The sequence below is a fragment of the Salvelinus namaycush genome, unplaced genomic scaffold (genome assembly GCF_016432855.1).
Source record: "Salvelinus namaycush isolate Seneca unplaced genomic scaffold, SaNama_1.0 Scaffold678, whole genome shotgun sequence".
Lineage (NCBI taxonomy): Eukaryota > Metazoa > Chordata > Actinopteri > Salmoniformes > Salmonidae > Salvelinus > Salvelinus namaycush.
Genome location: NW_024061395.1, coordinates 8,162 through 23,656, shown reverse-complemented (window position 1 = coordinate 23,656; position 15,495 = coordinate 8,162).

Here is a 15,495-nt window from a genome sequence, read left to right as displayed (position 1 = left end):
GAAACTATCATCTCGAAAACAAGACGTTTATTCTTTCAGTGAAATACGGAACCGTTCCGTATTTTATCTAACAGGTGGCATTCATAAGTCTAAATATACCTGTTACACTGCACAACCTTCAATGTTTTGTCATAATTAAGTAAAATTCTGGCAAATTAGGCGGCCCAAACAAACATATACCCTGACTCTGCGTGCAATGAACGCAAGAGAAGTGACACAATTTCACCTGGTTAATATTGCCTGCTAACCTGGATTTCTTTTAGCTTAATATGCAGGTTTAAAAATATATACTTCTGTGTATTGATTTTAAGAAAGGCATTGATGTTTATGGTTAGGTACAGTCGAGCAACGATTGCGCTTTTTTTGCAAATGCGCTTTTGTTAAATCATCCCCCGTTTGGCGAAGTTGGCTGTCTTTGAAGAAATAGTCTTCACACAGTTCGCAACGAGCCAGGCGGCCCAAACTGCTGCATATACCCTGACTCTGTTGCAAGAGAATTGACACAAAGAAATTCATGTTAGCAGGCAATATTAACTAAATATGCAGCTTTAAAAATATATACTTGTGTATTGATTTTAAGAAAGGCATTGATGTTTATGGTTAAGGTACCTTTTTCGCGAATGCGCCCCGCATCGATTATATGCAACGCAGGACACGCTAGATAAACTAGTAATATCATCAACCATGTGTAGTTAACTAGTGATTATGATTGATTTATTGTTTTGTATAAGATAAGGTTAATGCTAGCTAGCAACTTACCTTGGCTTCTTACTGCATTCGCGTAACAGGCAGTCTCCTCGTGGAGTGCAATGTAATCAGGTGGTTAGAGCGTTGGACTAGTTAACTATAAGGTTGCAAGATTGAATCCCCGAGCTGACATGTAAAAATAAAGGTAAAAATCTGTCGTTCTGCCCCTGAACAAGGAAGTTAACCCACCGTTCCTAGGCCGTCATTGAAAATAAGAATGTGTTCTTAAAAAAAATCGGCCAAATTGGTGTCCAAAAATACAGATTACCGATTGTTATGAAAACTTGAAATCGGCCCTAATTAATCGGCCATTCGGATTAAACGGTCGGCCTCTAGCCTAGTGTCATGATTAAACGGTCGGCCTCTAGCCTAGTGTCATGATTAAACGGTCGGCCTCTAGCCTAGTGTCATGATTAAACGGTCGGCCTCTAGCCTAGTGTCATGATTAAACGGTCGGCCTCTAGCCGGTGTCATGATTAAACGGTCGGCCTCTAGCCTAGTGTCATGATTAAACGGTCGGCCTCTAGCCTGGTGTCATGATTAAACGGTCGGCCTCTAGCCTAGTGTCATGATTAAACGGTCGGCCTCTAGCCTAGTGTCATGATTAAACGGTCGGCCTCTAGCCTAGTGTCATGATTAAACGGTCGGCCTCTAGCCTAGTGTCATGATTAAACGGTCGGCCTCTAGCCTAGTGTCATGATTAAACGGTCGGCCTCTAGCCTAGTGTCATGATTAAACGGTCGGCCTCTAGCCTAGTGTCATGATTAAACGGTCGGCCTCTAACTGAGTTAGGAAGGATGCCTAGTGTCATGATTAAACGGTCGGCCTCTAGCCTAGTGTCATGATTAAACGGTCGGCCTCTAGCCTAGTGTCATGATTAAACGGTCGGCCTCTAGCCTAGTGTCATGATTAAACGGTCGGCCTCTAGCCTAGTGTCATGATTAAACGGTCGGCCTCTAGCCTAGTGTCATGATTAAACGGTCGGCCTCTAACTGAGTTAGGAAGGATGCCTAGTGTCATGATGTTGGCCTGTTGGGGGGGGGTTATGACCCCCATAAATACCTTTCCCCTGTTTCCTCTCTCTACTCTACCGATGTGACTATTGAAAATCCCTTTGTTAACAGAGAGTCTGGTAACATCGAAAGGTGGGAAACTGAACCATATTTCGGTAATCCAACCAGTTGAAAATATGCGTTGGTACTTAATGAATATGATGTCAGATCAGTTGGCATCTGAGACATTATTACTGATGATAGGACGACATAAACTGTATCTTGGAAAGTCTACCAATTCTAGTTATCAGATTCACATGGAATTGTTGTATAATTTAAATGTTTAAATATGAAACTATTTGTGAAATGATGAAATGTAATTTTAGCTTCTTAATTAAATGAGAGAACGGTTTGTCATAGAGAAACTCTGCTCACTCAGAGGCCCCGCCCAAGTGAACAGACACTGGTTGTAAACTATGAAACACGCCCTTTTTTCACCAATATATAAACCCGTTGACAAAAATTCAACTTCCTGTTCCAAGGACGTGAGGACTTGCGGTCCCCGTGTTTAAAAGGACAAGGTCACCTACAGAACTAAGCCAACCTCGGCGTGAGCTCTGGTTGAACGACAAGAAGGAAATTAACATCGAATTTCAACGTGAAGATGACGATCCACACGCCAAAAGGCTGAATTTCGACTATACCAGCCAGAATATCGCATGAGCTTAACTTCACTAGGGAAGGTGGCAGCATTCGGAATTTTGGATGAAATGCATGCCCAATTTAAACTGTATGCTTCTCGGGCCCAGAAGATATGATATGCATATAACTGGTGGATTTGGATAGAAAACACTCTAAAGTTTCCAAAACTGTTAAAATAGTGTCTGAGTATTACAGAACTGATTTGGCAGGCGAAAACCTGAGAAAAATCCAGTCAGGAAGTCGTTTTTTGGGGGTTTTGTAGTTTTCTATTCAATGCCATTACAATATCCATTGACTTAGGACTCAAACTGCAGTTTCTATGCCTTCCACTAGATGTCAACAGTCTTTAGAAATAGTTTCAGGCTTGAATTCTGAAAAATTAGGGAATAAGAACATTCGGAATGACTGGACGCTAAAGTGTCGCAGAGCTTTTTCATGCGCTCGACAGAGAGAGAACAATTCTTGTTTACCTTTTAAATTGATGTTATTGTCCGGTTAAAATATGATCGATTATTAAGGCTAATAACAACCTGAGGTTTGAATATATATATTTTTTTACATGTTTCTATGAACTTTACGGATACAATTTGGATTTTTTCTTCCTGTTTTGACTGCGTTTGAGCCTGTGGATTACTGAAGAAAACGTGCGTATTTGAATATGGCGCCCAGCAGTTTCACTGGCTGTTGAAGAGGTGGGACGCTAACGTCCCACATACCCAAGAGAGGTTAAAGTATGGCAACTTGGTATGAACTTTGAACTCTTATTCACTAAAGAAGTGATACCTCCTAGCCGTTGCGTTAGCGCAGCAACTGTAGACGTTGGCTAGGAGAGGATGGACAGAGTAACCATTCTACCACGCTCCAGTTCACCACTAGACATTCTTCAGAGGACCAGAGATCCATGCTGGACCACCCCGCCTTCTATCTACGACCAATCTACCGAAGCGCAGCTCAGAGTAAATATTTATTGCATTTTCCTTTTTCAAATGGGTGGTTATTTAGAATGCATAAGATTCTGTATTTACGATAGACTAGCGGCCTACGGCCCGATAGAGACACCAAATATTTTTTCCTCAGTCTTCCCGCTCTTTCATTCAAAACCCAACCCCCTTTCTTTGTGTAACCAGCCGTCTTATCTGTTCCGTCCGCTAGGGACGTTTTCCTTTATGACATAATTTGTAATCCAATGTATGATCCATTCTGTGTAGATGTAATTCTGTGTGATTATTTAGGTATTTAGTAAATAAATAATGAAATCTCTTTAGCGGGATCGATTTGACAACATCCGGTGAAATTGCAGAGCGCCAAATTCAAACGACAGAAATATAAATATTTAACATTCATATAAATACAAGTGCAATACATAAAAATAAAGCTTAACTTCTTGTTAATCCAGCCGCGGTGTCAGATTTCAAAAAGGCTTTACAGCGAAAGCAAACCATGCGATTATCTGAGGACAGCGCCCGCATACAAAAACATGAAAACCAGATTTCAACCAGGCAGTTGCAACACGAAAGTCAGAAATAGCGTTATAATATATGCCTTACCTTTGAAGATCTTCTTCTGTTGGCACTCCAATAGGTCCCAGTTACATTACAAATGGTCCTTTTCTTCGATAAAGTCCTTCTTTATATCCATAAAAACTCAGTTTAGCTGGCGCGCTAAAGTCAATAATCCACCGATTTCCCTCCATCAAAATGCATACAAAATGAATCCCAAACTTTACTAATAAACTTATCCAAACAAGTCAAACAACGTTTATAATCAAACCTTAGGTACCCTAATATGTAAATAATCGATAAAATTTAAGACGGAGAATCGTTATTGTCTTTACCGGAGATAAACAAAAAGAACGCGCTCTCTCGGCCATGATTTGGAAACACTACAGCCAAAATGGGAGCCACATAGAAAAACTACAGCTTCTCCCACATTTTTCATAAAACCAGCCTGAAATTCTTTCTAAAGACTGTTGACATCTAGTGGAAGCCCTAGGATCTGCAATCAGGGAGGATTTCGCCCTATAATAAAAGTGCCAGCCATTGGAATCGGTGTTATGCTAAAAAAAAATGGGGGGAATGGTTTGTCCTCGGGGTTTCACCTGCCATTTCAGTCCTGTTACGTGAAAATACTGCCCCCTAGCCCAAAGAGGTTTTAAACCAAATTTTATATTGCTGATTCAACTTGTTAGCCAGGGTTCGTGAAGATAACCAAGAATTTACAACTTTCAGATATGACTAAATAAGGTGACGATTAAATATTGACTGCTATTGAGGTAAAAGATGACCAAGTCTTTAAGAGTTTATTCGGAAGATAACAGCTCTATAAACATAATTTTTTGGTGCCCCGCCTTTCTAGTGTACCTGATTAGCTTAATCAGAGCAATCGGGAGAGAAGGGTCTTTGTCAGGGAGGTGACCAAGAACCCGATGGTCACTCAGACAGAGCTCTAGAGTTCCTCTGTGGAGATTTGGAAAAGGTTCCAGAAGGACAGCCATCACTGCAGCAGTCCACCAATCAGACCTTTATGGTAGAGTGGCCAGACGGAAGCTACTCCTCAGTAAAAGGCATATGACAGCCCGCTTGGAGTTTGCCAAAAGGGGCTCCTGAGTGGCGCAGCGGTCTAAGGCACTGCATCTCAGTGCAAGTCCCTGGTTTGAATCCAGGCTGCATCACATCCAGCTGTGATTGGGAGTCCCATAGGGCGGCGCACAATTGACCCAGCATTGTCCGGGTTTGGCCGGGGTAGGCCGTCATTATACAGTTGAAATCGGAAGTTTACATACACCTTAGCCAAATACATTTAAACTCAGTTTTTCACAATTCCTGACATTTAATCCAAGGTAAAATTCCCTGTCTTAGGTCAGTTAGGATGACCACTTTATTTTAAGAATGTGAAATGTCAGAATAATAGTAGAGAGAATGATTTATTTCAGCTTTTATTTCTTTCATCACATTCCCAGTGGGTCAGACGTTTATATACACTCAATTAGTATTTGGTAGCATTGCCTTTAAATTGTTTAACTTGGGTCAAACGTTGGGTGAATTTTGGCACATTCTTCTGACAGAGCTGGTGTAACTGAGTCAGGTTTGTAGGCCTCCTTGCTCGCACACGCTTTTTCAGTTCTGCACACACATTTTCTGTCGGATTGAGGTTAGGGCTTTGTGATGGCCACTCCAATACCTTGACTTTGTTGTCCTTATGCCATTTTGCCACAACTTTGGAAGAATGCTTGCGGTCATTGTCCATTTTGGAAGACCCATTTGCGACCAAGCTTTAACTTCTTGAGGGCAGGGGGCAGCATTTTCACTTTCGGGAAAAATAGCATGCCAAAATTCAACTGCTTGCTACTCATCCCCAGAAAATAAGATATGCATATTATTAGTAGATTTGGATAGAAAACACTCTGGAGTTTCTAAAACTGTTTGAATCATGTCTGTGAGTATAACAGAACTTATGTAGCAGGCAAAACCCTGAGGACAAACCATTCAGAATTTGTATTTTTTTGATGTCACTGTCTTTTCAATTAGGTTTTTTAGAGACACCAGATTTCTAATGGACTTGCTTGCAGTTCCTACCGCTTCCACTGGATGTCACCAGTCCTTGGAAATCGGTTGAGGTTATTCCTTTGTGTAGTGAAGAAGTAGGGCTATCGTAAATGAGGGTCACATGAAGTACATTTTTAGAGAGAGAACTTTTAGAAAAAGTTGTGTCAGTTTGTTTTCTTTTTGTATTGAACACAGATCATCCCGTCTTCAAATTGATCGATTATTAACGTTTAAAAATACCTAACGTTGTATTACCAAAGTAGTTTGAAATGTTTTGGTAAAGTTTACATGTAACTTTTGATATATTTTGTAGTGACGTTGCGCAATTTGGAAGCTGTGTTTTTCTGGATGAAACGGTCCAAATAAATTGACATTTTGGATATATATCGACGGAATTAATCGAACAAAAGGACCATTTGTGATGTTTATGGGACATATTGGAGTGCCAACAAAAGAATTTCGTCAAAGGTAAGGCATGATTTATATTTTATTTCTGCGTTTTGTGTCGTGCTTGCAGTGTTGAATTATGCTACTCTCTTTTTTTACAATAGTGCTATCATCAGATAATAGCATCTTATGCTTTCGCCGAAAAGCTTTTTTGAAATCTGACATGTTGGCTGGATTCACAACGAGTGTAGCTTTAATTTGGTATCTTACATGTGTGATTTAATGAAAGTTAGATTTTTATATCATGTTATTTGAATATGGCGCGCTGTATTTTCCCTGGCTATTGGCCGGTGGGACGTTTGCGTCCCACCTGCCACAGAGAAGTTAACTTACTGACTGATGTCTTGATGTTGCTTCAATATATCCACGTAATTTTCATTTCACATGATGCCATCTATTTTGTGAAGTGCACCAGTCCCTCCTGCAGCAAAGCACCCCCACAACACGATGCTGCCACCCCCATGCTTCACGGTTGGGATGGTGTTCTTCGGTTTGCAAGCCTCCCCCTTTTTCCTCCAAACATAACGATGGTCATTATGGCCAAACAGTTCTATTTTTGTCAGAGCAGAGGACATTTCTCCAAAAGTACGATTTTTGTCCCCATGTGCAGTTGCAGACCATAGTCTGGCTTTTTAACCTTTTCTCAATAGGGGGTGCTGTTTTCACTTTGTAAAAATTTCGTTCCCAAATTAAACTGCCTCGTACTCAATTCTTGCTCATACAATATGCATATTATTATTACTATTGGATAGAAAACACTCTCTAGTTTCTAAAACCGTTTGAATTATATCTGTGAGTAAAACAGAACTCAAGTTGGAACAAACTTCCTGTCAGGAAGTGAGAAATCTGAAATCAGGCAATCTGTTCTAGGGTCAGTTTATTAATTTGCATGTCTTCTATTGGTTGACATGCACTGCATAGGCCTTCCCCTAGATGTCAGCAAGCAGTGAGAATTGGAATGGAGTTGCTAGGCAGATCTGAGGCCATATAAGGGCTCTTGGAATCGGGGGTGCACTCTTTTCAACATTCAACAGGATGGCGTTCTGGAAAGCTCTCGTTATAGGCCTTAGATATATCCGGCTCTGATTTTATTCGATATAGGTGTTAAGAACGTCATAATGTAGTTATTTTAAACCGAGTTATATCATTTTATATCAGTATATTGCGATTTTCGGAATTTTCTTAGTGCTGCGTTATAGTGAGTTGGGCACGTCTTCGCCACATGGCTAATGTTTACTGCTAATTCCAAAGTTGAAGACGTCAATCTACAACCGAGCAACGATTCTTCTGGACAAAGGACAACTTGCCCAAGATTCTGATGAAAGCTCATCAAAAAGTAAGAACTATTTATGATGTTAATTTGTTGTTCTGTTGAAAAATGTAAAACTGCTATTCCGCCATTAATTTCGGTGCGGTCTCGCTTTAACGCACGCTGTATGTCGTAGTAACGTTATTTTTAAAAATCTAACACAGCGGTTGCATTAAGAACTAATGTATCTTTCATTTGCTGTCCAACCTGTATTTTTTAGTCAAGTTTATGATTAGTTAATGATTAGATTAGGTGCCTCTCCCAAGATTTCTCCCGACATTTTGTTGGCAGCTTGGCTACTATTCTCATTGTATAACCACGATTTGTGCCGCTAAATATGCACATTTTCGAACAAACTCTATATGTATTGTGTAATATGATGTTATAGGACTGTCATCTGAAGAAGTTTGAGAAGGTTAGTGAAAAAATGTATATCTTTTGCTGGTTTATTCGTTATCGCTATTGTTGGCTTGAATCAATGCTGTTGTGTGGTTGGCTATTGTAGTAAGCTAATATAATGCTATATTGTGTTTTCGCTGTAAAACACTTAAAAAATCTGAAATATTGGCTGGATTCACAAGATCTTTGTCTTTCATTTGCTGTACGCTGTGTATTTTTCATAAATGTTTTATGATGAGTATTTAGGTAATTCACGTTGGTCTCTGTAGTTATTCTAGTTGCTTTGGTGAGAGTTGTGATGGTGGCTGCAATGGTAAACTATGATTTATACCTGAAATATGCACATTTTTCGAACAAAACATATGCTATACAATAAATATGTTATCAGACTGTCATCTGATGAAGTTGTTTCTTGGTTAGTGACTATTTATATCTTTATTTGGTCGAAATTGTGATAGCTACCTATGCAGGAAAAAAATGGTGGGAAAAAAAAGTTGTGTCTTTTGCTATCGTGGTTAGCTAATAGAAATACATATTGTCTTCCCTGTAAAACATTTTAAAAATCAGAAATGATGGCTGGATTCACAAGATGTGTATCTTTCATCTGGTGTCTTGGACTTGTGATTTAATGATATTTAGATGCTAGTATTTACTTGTGGCGCTATGCTAGGCTATGCTAGTCAGCTTTTTTACTGATGAGGGTGCTCCCGGATCCGGGATGAGTACCAAGTAGAAGTTAATGGCGGTTTTTGTGCAATGGCTTCTTCCTTGCTGAGCGGCCTTTCAGGTTATGTCGATATAGGACTCGTATTACTGTGGATATAGCTACTTTGTACCTGTTTCCTCCAGCATCTTCACAAGGTCTTTTGCTGTTGTTCTGGGAGAGAACAGCCTACTTCCGACCGAGATGGCTGCCTCGCTTCGCGTTCCTAGGAAACTACGCAGTATTTTGTTTTTTTACGTGTTATTTCTTACATTGGTACCTCAGGTAATCTTAGGTTTCATTACATACAGTCGGGAGGAACTACTGAATATAAGAGCAACCTCAACTCACTATCATTACGACCAGGAATATGACTTTCCCGAAGCGGATCCTGTGTTTTGCCTTCCACCCAATACAATGGATCTGATCCCAGCCGGCGAACCTAAATAACGACGCCGTAAACGGGGCAAACGAAGCGGTCTTCTGGTCAGGCTCCGGAGGAGGGCACACCGCGCTCCACTCCCTAGCATACTACTCGCCAATGTCCAGTCTCTTGACAACAAGGTTGATGAAATCCGAGCAAGGGTAGCATTCCAGAGAGACATCAGAGACTGTAGCGTTCTTTGCTTCACAGAAACATGTCTCACTCGAGAGACGCTAACGGAGTCGGTGCAGCCAGCTGGTTTCTTCACGCATCGCGCCGACAGAAACAAACATCTTTCTGGTAAGAAGAGGGGCGGGGGGGGGTATGCCTTATGATTAACGAGACGTGGTGTGATCATAACAACATACATTCTGTTCACCTGATTTAGAATACCTCACAATCAAATGTCGACCGCATTATCTACCAAGGGAATTCTCTTCGATTATAATCACAGCCGTATATATTCCCCCCCAAGCAGACACCGATGGCCCTGAACGAACTTTATCTGACTCTTTATAAACTGGAAACCACACACCCTGAGGCTGCATTCATCGTAGCTGGGGATTTTAACAAGGCTAATCTGAAAACAAAACTCCCTAAATTCTATCAGCATATCGATTGTGCTACCAGGGCTGGTAAAACCCTGGATCATTGTTATTCTAACTTCCGCGACGCATATAAGGCCCTCCCCCGCCTTCCTTTCGGAAAAGCTGACCACGACTCCATTTTGTTGCTTCCAGCCTACAAACGGAAACTAAAACAAGAAGCTCCCGCGCTCAGGTCTGTTCAACGCGCGTCCGACCAATCTGATTCCACGCTTCAAGACTGCTTCGATCACGTGGATCGGGATATGTTCCGCATTGCGTCCAACAACAACATTGACAAATACGCTGATTCGGTGAGCGAGTTCATTAGAAAGTGCATCAGCGACGTAATACCCACAGCAACGATTAAAACATTCCCAAACTAAAAACCATGGATTGATGGCAGCATTCGCGCGAAACTGAAAGCGCGAACCACTGCTTTTAACCAGGGCAAGGTGACCGGAAACATGACCGAATACAAACAGTGTAGCTATTCCCTCCGCAAGGCAATCAAACAAGCTAAGCTTCAGTATAGAGACAAAGTAGAGTCGCAATTCAACAGCTCAGACACAAGAGGTATGTGGCAGGGTCTACAGTCAATCACGGATTACAAAAAGAAAACCAGCCCCGTCGCGGACCAGGATGTCTTGCTCCCAGACAGACTAAATAACTTTTTTGCTCGCTTTGAGGACAATACAGTGCCACTGACACGGCCCGCTACCAAAACCTGCGGGCTCTCCTTCACTGCAGCCGAGGTGAGTAAAACATTTAAACGTGTTAACCCTCGCAAGGCTGCAGGCCCAGACGGCATTCCCAGCCGCATCCTCAGAGCATGCGCAGACCAGCTGGCTGGTGTGTTAACGGACATATTCAATCAATCCTTATCCCAGTCTGCTGTTCCCACATGCTTCAAGAGGGCCACCATTGTTCCTGTTCCCAAGAAAGCTAAGGTAACTGAGCTAAACGACTACCGCCCCGTAACACTCACTTCCGTCATCATGAAGTGCTTTGAGAGACTAGTCAAGGACCATATCACCTCCACCCTACATGACACCCTAGACCCACTCCAATTTGCTTACTGACCCAATAGGTACACAGACGACGCAATCGCAACCACACTGCACACTGCCCTAACCCATCTGGACAAGAGGAATACCTATGGGAGAATGCTGTTCATCGACTACAGCTCAGCATTTAACGCCATAGTACCCTCCAAACTCGTCATCAAGCTCGAGACCCTGGGTCTCGACCCCGCCCTGTGCAACTGGGTACTGGACTTCCTGACGGGCCGCCCCCAGGTGGTGAGGGTAGCTAACAACATCTCCACCCCCGGGGCCCCACAAGGGTGCGTTCTGAGCCCTCTCCTGTACTCCCTGTTCACCCACGACTGCGTGGCCATGCACGCCTCCAACTCAATCATCAAGTTTGCGGACGACACTACAGTGGTAGGCTTGATTACCAACAACGACGAGACGGCCTACAGGGAGGAGGTGAGGGCCCTCGGAGTGTGGTGTCAGGAAAATAACCTCACACTCAACGTCAACAAAACAACGGAGATGATTGTGGACTTCAGGAAACAGCAGAGGGAGCACCCCCCCCTATCCACATCGACTAGACAGTAGTGGAGAGGGTAGTAAGTTTTAAGTTCCTCGGCGTACACACCACGGACAAACTGAATTGGTCCACCCACACAGACAGCGTTGTGAAGAAGGCGCAGCAGCGCCTCTTCAACCTCAGGAGGCTGAAGAGATTTGGCTTGTCACCAGAAGCACTCACAACCTTCTACAGATGCACAATCGAGAGCATCCTGTCGGGCTGTATCACCGCCTGGTACGGCAACCGCTCCGCCCACAACCGTAAGGCTCTCCAGAGGGTAGTGAGGTCTGCACAACGCATCACGGGGGGCAAACTACCTGCCCTCCAGGACACCTACACCACCCGATGTCACAGGAAGGCCATAAAGATCATCAAGGACAACAACCACCCTAGCCACTGCCTGTTCACCCCGCTATCATCCAGAAGGCGAGGTCAGTACAGGTGCATCAAAGCAGGGACCGAGAGACTGAAAAACAGCTTCTATCTCAAGGCCATCAGACTGTTAAACAGCCACCACTAACATTTAGTGGCCGCTGCCAACATACTGACTCAACTCCAGCCACTTTAATAATGGGAATTGATGGAAATTTATGTAAAAATGTATCACTAGCCACTTTAAACAATGCCACTTTATGTTTATATACCCTACATTACTCATCTCATATGTATATACTGTACTCTATATCATCTACTGCATCTTGCCATCTTTATGTAATACATGTATCACTAGCCACTTTAAACTATGCCACTTTATGTTTACATACCCTACATTACTCATCTCATATGTATATACTGTACTCTATACCATCTACTGCATCTTGCCTATGCCGTTCTGTACCATCACTCATTCATATATCTTTATGTACATATTCTTCATCCCTTTACTCGTTTGTGTATAAGGTAGTAGTTGTGGAATTGTTAGGTTAGATTACTTGTTGGTTATTACTGCATTGTCGGAACTAGAAGCACAAGCATTTCGCTACACTCGCATTAACATCTGCTAACCATGTGTATGTGACAAATACAATTTGATTTGATTTGATTTGGGATTGATTTGCACTTTTCGCACCAAAGTACATTCATCTCTAGGAGACAGAACACGTCTCCTTCCTGAGCGGTATGACGGCTGCGTGGTCCCATGGTGTTTATACTTGCATACTATTGTTTGTACAGATGAACGTGGTGCCTTCAGGCGTTTGTAAATTGCTCCCAAGGATGAACCAGACTTGTGGAGGTCTAGAATGTTTTTTCTGGGGTCTTGGCTGATTTCTTTTGATTTTCCAATGATGTCAAGCAATGAGGCACTGAGTTTGAAGGTAGGCCTTGAAATACATACACAGGTACACCTCCAATTGACTCAAATGATGTCAATTAGCCTATCAGAAGCTTCTAAAGCCATGACATCATTTTCTGGAATTTTCCAAGCTGTTAAAAGGCACAGTCAACTTAGTGTATGTAAACTTCTGACCAACTGGAATTGTGATACAGTGAATTATAAGTGAAATAATCTGTCTGTAAACAATTGTTGGAAAAATTACTTGTGTCATGCTCAAAGTGGTCCTAACCGACTTGCCAACACTATAGTTTATAAACAGAAAATTTGTGGAGTGGTTGAAAAACGAGTTTTACTGACTCCAACCTAACATGCTGACCAGACCGGACACGTCACGTGCGCGAGCGTCGCAAAATAAATTTAGAAATCTATGTTATTCAATTATTGCACCCACACTGCTCGCGCGTGCCAACGAGAGTCCGCGATGCCAAGGGCTAAAATAGAACTCTTTCTATTTCTGACGCAGATCGCGCTGCAAGTCCTGCCTCTCCCATCTCCTCATTGGTTTATAGAAGCAGGTACCCACGTGGGTTATTGAAAGATTAAATGTTTTGCCGGTTGTCGTGGTAATACTATGAAAGTGTAGATGCCAATCCCCATTTAAATTCAAAGATGAAAAAGCCTGGAAGGAGGAGAGATGACTAGAAACACTTCAGTTGGCCGTTTTATGTGTGCATTAATTGTCGGAGTAGAGGACCTTGTGCATTTCAAGTAAAATAACAACTCAATGTTTATATCCCAGGACAATTAGCTAGCAACAGCAAGCTAGCTAAATAGGACAAATTAGCTAGCAAGTGCAAGCTAACTAGCCAATAAATGTAATGCTTTTCGACCTGTCCCCAAATTAATGTCATTGGTTCAGAGTTTGTTTTGATATTTTAACCTGCGTTTCGTGATTGCGTTTGGTGTAGGGGGACAAAATTAATTTATGCATGATAGCGCACGCGCGCAGCCGGTTTGGGTTCCGTGTAAGTGTATGTTAACTTCCGACTTCAACTGTATGTGTATATATATATATATATATACAGTGGGGAGAACAAGTATTTGATACACTGCCGATTTTGCAGGTTTTCCTACTTACAAAGCATGTAGAGGTCTGTAATTTTTATCATAGGTACACTTCAACTGTGAGAGACGGAATCTAAAACAAAAATCCAGAAAATCAAATTGTATGATTTTTAAGTAATTCATTTGCATTTTATTGCATGACATAAGTATTTGAAAACCTACCAACCAGTAAGAATTCCGGCTCTCACAGACCTGTTAGTTTTTCTTTAAGAAGCCCTCCTGTTCTCCACTCATTACCTGTATTAACTGCACCTGTTTGAACTCGTTACCTGTATAAAAGACACCTGTCCACACACTCAATCAAACAGACTCCAACCTCTCCACAATGGCCAAGACCAGAGAGCTGTGTAAGGACATCAGGGCTAAAATTGTAGACCTGCACAAGGCTGGGATGGGCTACAGGACAATAGGCAAGCAGCTTGGTGAGAAATATAATAATATATATATATAGATATATATATAGATAATATAATAGACACAGTAGATGTAGCTGGTCTGTCATAATACAATAGAGACAGTAGATCTAGCTGTTCTGTTGTAATATAATACATCTGTAGGCGTAGCTGCTCTGTCGAAATATAATAGAGACAGTAGATGTTGCTGGTCTGTCATAATATAATAGAGACGGTAGATCTAGCTGGTCTGTAATAATATAATGGAGACAGTAGACGTAGCTGCTCTATCGAAATATAATCGAGACAGATGTTGCTGGTCTGTCATAATATAGTCATGACAGTATATCTAGCTGGTATGTCATAATATAATAGAGACAGTAGACGTAGTTGCTCTGTCATAATATAGTAGAGACAGTAGATCTAGCTGGTATGTCATAATATAATAGAGGCAGTAGATCTAGCTGTTCTGTCATAATATAATAGAGACAGTAGATCTAGCTGGAATGTCATAATAAAATAGAGACTGTAGATCTATTTGGAATGTCATAATATAATAGAGACAGTAGTTCTAGCTGGTTAGTCATAATGTAATAGAGACAGTAGATGTAGCTGGTCTCCCATAATATAATTGAGACAGAATATCTAGCTGTTTTGTCATAATATAGTAGAGACAGAGAATCTAGCTGGTCTGTTGTAATATAATAGAGACAATAGATCCAGCTAGGCGGCCGTAATATAATAAAGGATGTAGGTGTAGCTGGTTCTTCATAATTTAATAGATACAGTAGATCTAGCTTGTCTGTCGTGATATAAAACGGACAGTAGATCTAGCTGGTCTGTCATAATATAATAGAGACAGTAGATCAAGCTGGTCTGTCATTATATAATAGAGACAGTAGATATAGCTAGTCTGTCATAATATAATAGAGCCTGTAGATGTAGCTGCTCTGTCATAATATAATAGAGGCAGTAGATCTAGCTGGTCTGTCATAATATAATAGAGACAGTAGATCTAGCTGGTCTGTCATAATATAATAAATACAGTAGATGTAGCTGGTCTGCCATAATATAATTGAGAAAGTAGATCTAGCTGGTCTGTCATAATATAATAGAGACAGTAGATCTAGCTGGTCTGTCATAATATAAAAGAGGCAGTTGATCTAGCTGGTCTGTCATAATATAATAGAGACAGTAGATCTAGCTGGTCTGTCATAATATAAAATAGGCAGTTGATCTAGCTGGTCTGTCATA